This window comes from Nothobranchius furzeri, chromosome 2, assembly GCF_043380555.1.
Source record: "Nothobranchius furzeri strain GRZ-AD chromosome 2, NfurGRZ-RIMD1, whole genome shotgun sequence".
In the NCBI taxonomy this organism is placed as follows: domain Eukaryota; kingdom Metazoa; phylum Chordata; class Actinopteri; order Cyprinodontiformes; family Nothobranchiidae; genus Nothobranchius; species Nothobranchius furzeri.
Genome location: NC_091742.1, coordinates 71,899,609 through 71,905,888, shown reverse-complemented (window position 1 = coordinate 71,905,888; position 6,280 = coordinate 71,899,609).

The following is a 6,280-nucleotide window of genomic DNA, read 5'->3' as shown; positions in this document are numbered from 1 at the left end:
GCTAATAACAAGCAGGGCCAGCTACCAAGTTTCGGCTCTGGTGGTGCGCAATTCTGGTGCGTGTGTGGGGGTGTGTGTGTGTGTGTGAGACCAGCCATTACTGCGTGGGATTAGCTGCGTTAGTAATACTGGAAGAATGTTTTACTCCATTTTTTTGTTAATTGTATGCATGTTCAGTAGAGCCGTTTAAAATAATCATATAATCGATGCATTGCGATGTGGAAATAAATGATTATGCATCGATGCAGAAGCGCCCTAAAATCGATTATAACATAATGTTTGTTTTCCAACCGCAACATGAATCTTTTAGCCTAGCATCGGCTGATTTTGTCCCTTGCTTCATACGTCATAATGGACCGACGAATGCAGCTGCGCACTGGCGCCTTTGCGGTCATGGCGGAACAAAGCTCCGAGTTAGCGTTACAGAGAAAAGACCCTCCAAAGACACTGAAAGCAGACATATGGAGCCGTTTTGGATTTTACCAACAATCAGGGAGACAGGATTTGGACATGTCATATGCCATGTGTAAAACCTGCCGCAGCAAGATTAAATACGTCGGGAACACCACCAATTTAAGGAATCACGTTAGCCGTTTCCTCCTCCTTGAACCGTCACCTTATCGTGGTGGAGGAGTTTGAGTGCCCTAATGATCCTAGGAGCTATGTTGTCTGGGGCACTTAGTGCCCCTGGTAGGGTCTCCCATGACAAATTGGTCTTAGGTGAAGGGTGAGACAAAGAACGGTTCGAAGGATCTTTCATGGCGGTTAAAACGAAGAGTCGGAGTACCCGGCCCGGAGGGTTACCGGGGTCCCACCCTGCAGCCAGGCCTGGGGTTGGGGCCCGTGAGCGAGCGCCTGGTGGCCGGGCTTTCGCCCATGGGGCCCGGCCGGGCCCAGCCCGAACCGGATACATGGGCTCGTCCAACTGTGGACCCACCACCCGCAGGAGGAACATGAAGGGTCCGGTGCAATGCGAATCGGGTGGCAGACCAAGGCGGGAGCCTTGGCGGTCCAATCCCCGGACAAGAAAACTAGTTTCTGGGACATTGAACGTCACCTCGCTGGCGGGGAAGGAGCCGGAGCTTGTGGCAGAGGTTGAGCGGTACCGGCTAGATATAGTCGGACTCACCTCGACACATTGCATTGGCTCTGGTACCCGAGACCTGGAGAGGGGTTGGACACTCTACTTTGCTGGAGTTGCTCCGGGTGAGAGGCGGAGGGCTGGGGTTGGCTTTTTGTCAGCCCCGAGACTCTCTGCCTGTGTGTTGGGGTTTACCCCGGGGGACAAGAGGGTAGCTTCCTTGCGCCTTCGGGTCGGGGAACGGGTCCTGACTGTTGTTTGTGCTTATGGGCCAAATATCAGTTCAGAGTACCCACCCTTTTTGGAGTCCCTGGGACGAGTGCTAGATAGTGCTCCATCAGGGGACTCCATTGTCCTGCTGGGGGACTTCAATGCTCACGTGGGCAATGACAGCTTGACCTGGAGGGGTGTGATTGGGAGGAACGGCCCACCTAATCACAACTCGAGCGGTGTTTTGTTATTGGACTTCTGTGCAAGCCGCAGTTTGGCCATAACGAACACCATGTTCGAACATAAGGATGCCCACCGGTACACTTGGTACCAGGAAAGCCTAGGTCACAGGTCGATGATAGATTTTGTAGTCGTATCATCTGACCTGCGGCCGTATGTTTTGGACACCCGAGTGAAGAGAGGGGCGGAGCTGTCAACTGATCACCACCTGGTGGTGAGTTGGATCAGATGGCAAGGGAACATGCCGTGTAGACCTGGCAGACCCAAACGCATAGTGAGGGTCTGCTGGGAACGCCTGGCAGAAGAACCTGTCAAGACGGTCTTCAACTCCCACCTCCGGCAGAGCTTTGACCACGTCCCGAGAGCAGTGGGGGACATTGAGTCCGAGTGGGCCTTGTTCCACTCTGCGATTGTCGAGGCGGCTGTTGCTAGCTGTGGTCGTAAGGTGGCCGGTGCCAGTCGTGGTGGCAATCCCCGTACCCGCTGGTGGACACCAGAGGTTTGGGGAGCCGTCAGGCTGAAGAAGGAGGCCTACAGGGCGTGGCTGGTCTGTGGGTCTCCGGAGGCAGCAGACAGTTACTGGATAGCCAAGCGGGGTGCAGCAGTGGCAGTTGCCGAGGCAAAATCTCGGGCGTGGGAGGAGTTTGGTGAGGCCATGGAGAAAGACTATCGATCGGCTCCAAAGAGGTTCTGGCAAACTGTCCGGCGCCTCAGGAGAGGAAGGCAGCAACTCGCTCACACTGTTTACAGTGGGGATGGGGAGCTGCTGACGTCAACTGAGGCTATAGTCGGACGGTGGAAGGAATATTTTGAGGAGCTCCTCAATCCCACCAATGCGCATTCCGAGGAGGAACCAGAGCTGGGAGGCCTGGGGATGGACTGTCCGATCTCGGGGGCAGAAGTTGCTGAGGTAGTCAAACAACTACACAGCGGCGGAGCCCCGGGGGCGGATGAGGTTCGTCCTGGGTATCTCAAGGCTATGGATGTTGTAGGGCTGTCATGGTTGACACGTCTCTACAACATTGCGTGGTCATCGGGGGCAGTTCCTAGGGAGTGGCAGACCGGGGTGGTGGTCCCCATCTTTAAGAAGGGTGACCTGAGGGTGTGTTCCAACTATAGGGGGATCACACTCCTCAGCCTCCCTGGAAAGGTCTACTCCAAGGTACTGGAGAGGAGGGTCCGATCGATAGTTGAATCTCAGATAGAGGAGGAGCAATGTGGTTTTCGTCCTGGCCGTGGAACTGTGGACCAGCTCTATACCCTTGCAAGGGTGATGGAGGGGGCATGGGAGTTTGCCCAACCAATCCACATGTGCTTTGTGGATTTGGAGAAGGCTTATGACCGTGTCCCCAGGGGCACCCTGTGGGGGACGCTCCAGGAGTATGGGGTGGGTGGCTTTCTGTTAAGGGCCATTCAGTCCCTTTACCAGAGGAGCGTGAGTTTGGTCCGCATAGCCGGTAGTAAGTCGGACCTGTTCCCGGTGAGGGTTGGACTCCGCCAGGGCTGCCCTTTGTCACCGGTTCTGTTCATCACTTTTATGGACAGAATTTCTAGACGCAGCCGTGGTGTGGAGTGTGTCGAGTTTGGTGGCAGGAGAATCTCGTCTCTGCTTTTTGCGGATGATGTGGTCCTCCTAGCTTCATCCAGCTCTGACCTTCAGCTCTTGCTGGGTAGGTTCGCGGCCGAATGTGAAGCGGCTGGGATGAGGATCAGCACCTCCAAATCTGAGACCATGGTTCTCGACCGGAAAAGGGTGGCTTGCCACCTCCGGGTCGGGGGAGAGGTCCTACCTCAAGTGGAGGAGTTTAAGTATCTCGGGGTCTTGTTCACGAGTGAGGGTAGGAGGGATCGGGAGATCGACAGGCGGATTGGTTCGGCGTCTGCAGTGATGCGGACGCTGAGCCGATCTGTCGTGGGGAAGAGGGAGCTGAGCCAGAAAGCCAGGCTCTCGATTTACCGGTCGATCTACGTCCCAATCCTCACCTATGGTCATGAGCTTTGGGTAATGACCGAAAGAACGAGATTGCGGATACAAGCGGCCGAAATGAGTTTCCTCCGTAGGGTGGCCGGGCTCAGCCTTAGAGATAGGGTGAGGAGCTCGGACATTCGGGAGGGACTCGGAGTAGAACCGCTGCTCCTCCGGATCGAAAGGAGCCAGTTGAGGTGGTTTGGGCATCTGGTCAGGATGCCTCCTGGACGCCTCCCCGGGAAGGTGTTTCGGGCATGTCCTGCCGGCAGAAGGCCCCCGGGTCGACCCAGGACACGTTGGAGAGGTTACATCTCCAATCTGGTCCGGGAACGCCTTGGGGTCCTGCCGGAGGAGCTGGTGGACAAGGCCGGGGAGAGGACGGCCTGGAGCTCCCTAGTTGGGATGCTGCCCCCGCGACCCGGACCCGGATAAGCGGAGGAAGACGAAGACGAAGACGTTAGCCGTTTCCACCCTGAGTTGCTAACAACAACACCGGCTGTTGAACTGCCCAGCCCTGCGCAGCCAAGAATTGATGCGGCTCTCTCAATAATACCTCCCAACTCAGAAAAAGGGAAGAAAATAACCCAGGCTGTGGGGGCTTTCATTGCGAAGGATTTACGACCGTATTCTGTCGTGGAAAACCCTGGGTTCAAACACATGTTAAAGACACTGGAGCCACGATACAAGGTCCCTGCACGTAGCCACTTCGCAGAACAGGTAATTCCTGCACTGTATGATGAAACCAAAGCCAAGATATTAACCTCCATGAGCAAAGCTAATTTAGTAGCAATAACATGCGATTCCTGGACTTCAGTGGCAACAGAGTCCTATATTACAGTGACGGCACACTACATGAGCGAGGACTGGCAGATTATTTCCCACGTGCTGCAGACGAGAGCTGTTTATGAGTCTCACACAGGTGCACATCTGGCAGAGCTACTTTCAGATGTTGTTTCAGAGTGGCAGCTGCCAGATAAAGATATTGTCCTGGTTACAGACAACGCTTCAAACATGATTCTTGCAGCTCAATTCAGAAAATTCAAACATGTCAGATGCTTTGCTCACACCTTGAACCTGGCATCGCAGCGTGGGCTTCGAGGCGCATCGCTTACCAGGCTTCTGGGAAGAATCAGACGTATATCCACATTCTTCCATCGTGGCACAACAGCAAGCCACTGTTTAAAGGTAAATCAGAAATGCTTGGGTCTGAAAAATCAAAAACTACTCACAGATGTACCAACAAGGTGGAACAGTTCCTACGACATGGTCCAGAGGTTTTTGGAACAGCAACCTGCCATTTGTGCCACCTTGTTGTCACCGGAAGTTAGAAAAGGAGAGTCTGACATCTGCACGCTCAACGAGACAGATGTATCTAATGCTGAAGACACTGTCAGTGCGTTAAAAGCAATGAAAGATGCAACCACACTGATATCTGAGGAAAGCAATCCAACCATCTCCTTGATTGCTCCACTCAAGGCACAACTTCTCCAAAACATGACCAGCAGCATCAGCGACTCACCCATGATTCACGACATCAAGAATGCTGTCAGAACAGATCTCATGCACAGGTACAGCTCTGAGGCAGAGAGGAAAATGCTTTGTACAGCCTCGGCCCTGGATCCCCGCTTTAAGGGATTACCTTTCCTGACAGAGAAGGAGCGATCAGATGTCTACAGAGAAGTGACTGAGGAGGCAACATGTTTGGAGGTAAATTCATCATCTTTCTTTTTGAATTAACATAAATTTCTGTATAATATTCTTAATAATTTGTCATGTTTGGTATTGTTGTAAGTAATTATTTACATTAGCATAAAACGAGTAAATCCACTGGAATGCTTTTATCATAATAAAAATAAATATTATGATAAGGTACATCAACATTTTCAAAAGTGTGATTAATCATTATTAAATAATTTAAAATATTTAAAGCCATACAATTTAGACAGACTAGTAAGTTCCCTATCAGATTAAATAATGATCTTTTATTTTTTCCCTAAACAGCAGGAGTGTATTCTGGCATGCACCCAAAAGTTCCAGTGCAACCCGAAGTTCAGAAGGATGGAACCTCGGCAGACGATCCCTCGGCTGCTAAAAGAAAGCCTACATCATTACTTGTGAGCTTGCTGGGACAGTCTTTCAATGATGTTGAGGTTAGTGAAGAATCCAAGACCCCCTATGTCAGAGCTGAAGAGGAAATGGATAATTATTTGAAAACTTCATCATTGACCCTGTCTGAGGACCCTTTAAACTGGTGGAGGGTACACAAGGTTGCATTTCCTCTCCTGGCTCGACTGTCAAAACGATACCTTTGCATCCCTGGAACAAGTGTATCTGCAGAACGTGTTTTCTCCACTGCTGGAGACGTTGTCACGGCCAAAAGATCTACTCTCTAACCACAGCATGTAGATCAACTGGTGTTTTTGCACAAAAACCTTCAACTTCCAAATGTTAACTAGTCATCATTATTACTTTTCAGTACATCTTCTTAAATTCAAACAAATGTTAAAATGTTTGCACTTTTTGTTGTCCCAAGGACTGTTATGTATTATTCGTGGATTCTCCAAAATATGTCAGTATTGGTAGATTTTGCAAACATCTGAAGAACACGTTTCTTTCCACCACACAGCCTGAGAAGTGAATGTCAAATAAGGAGGTACTTTTTCATGTTCTTAAGTCCTCTTAAATTTAAAGTTTTGCACTTTTGTATAAGGACTGTTATCACAGGAGAGAATACTTTCCAAATAATTGTTTCTCATTTACGGTTGTTCAGAGTTGTTAAA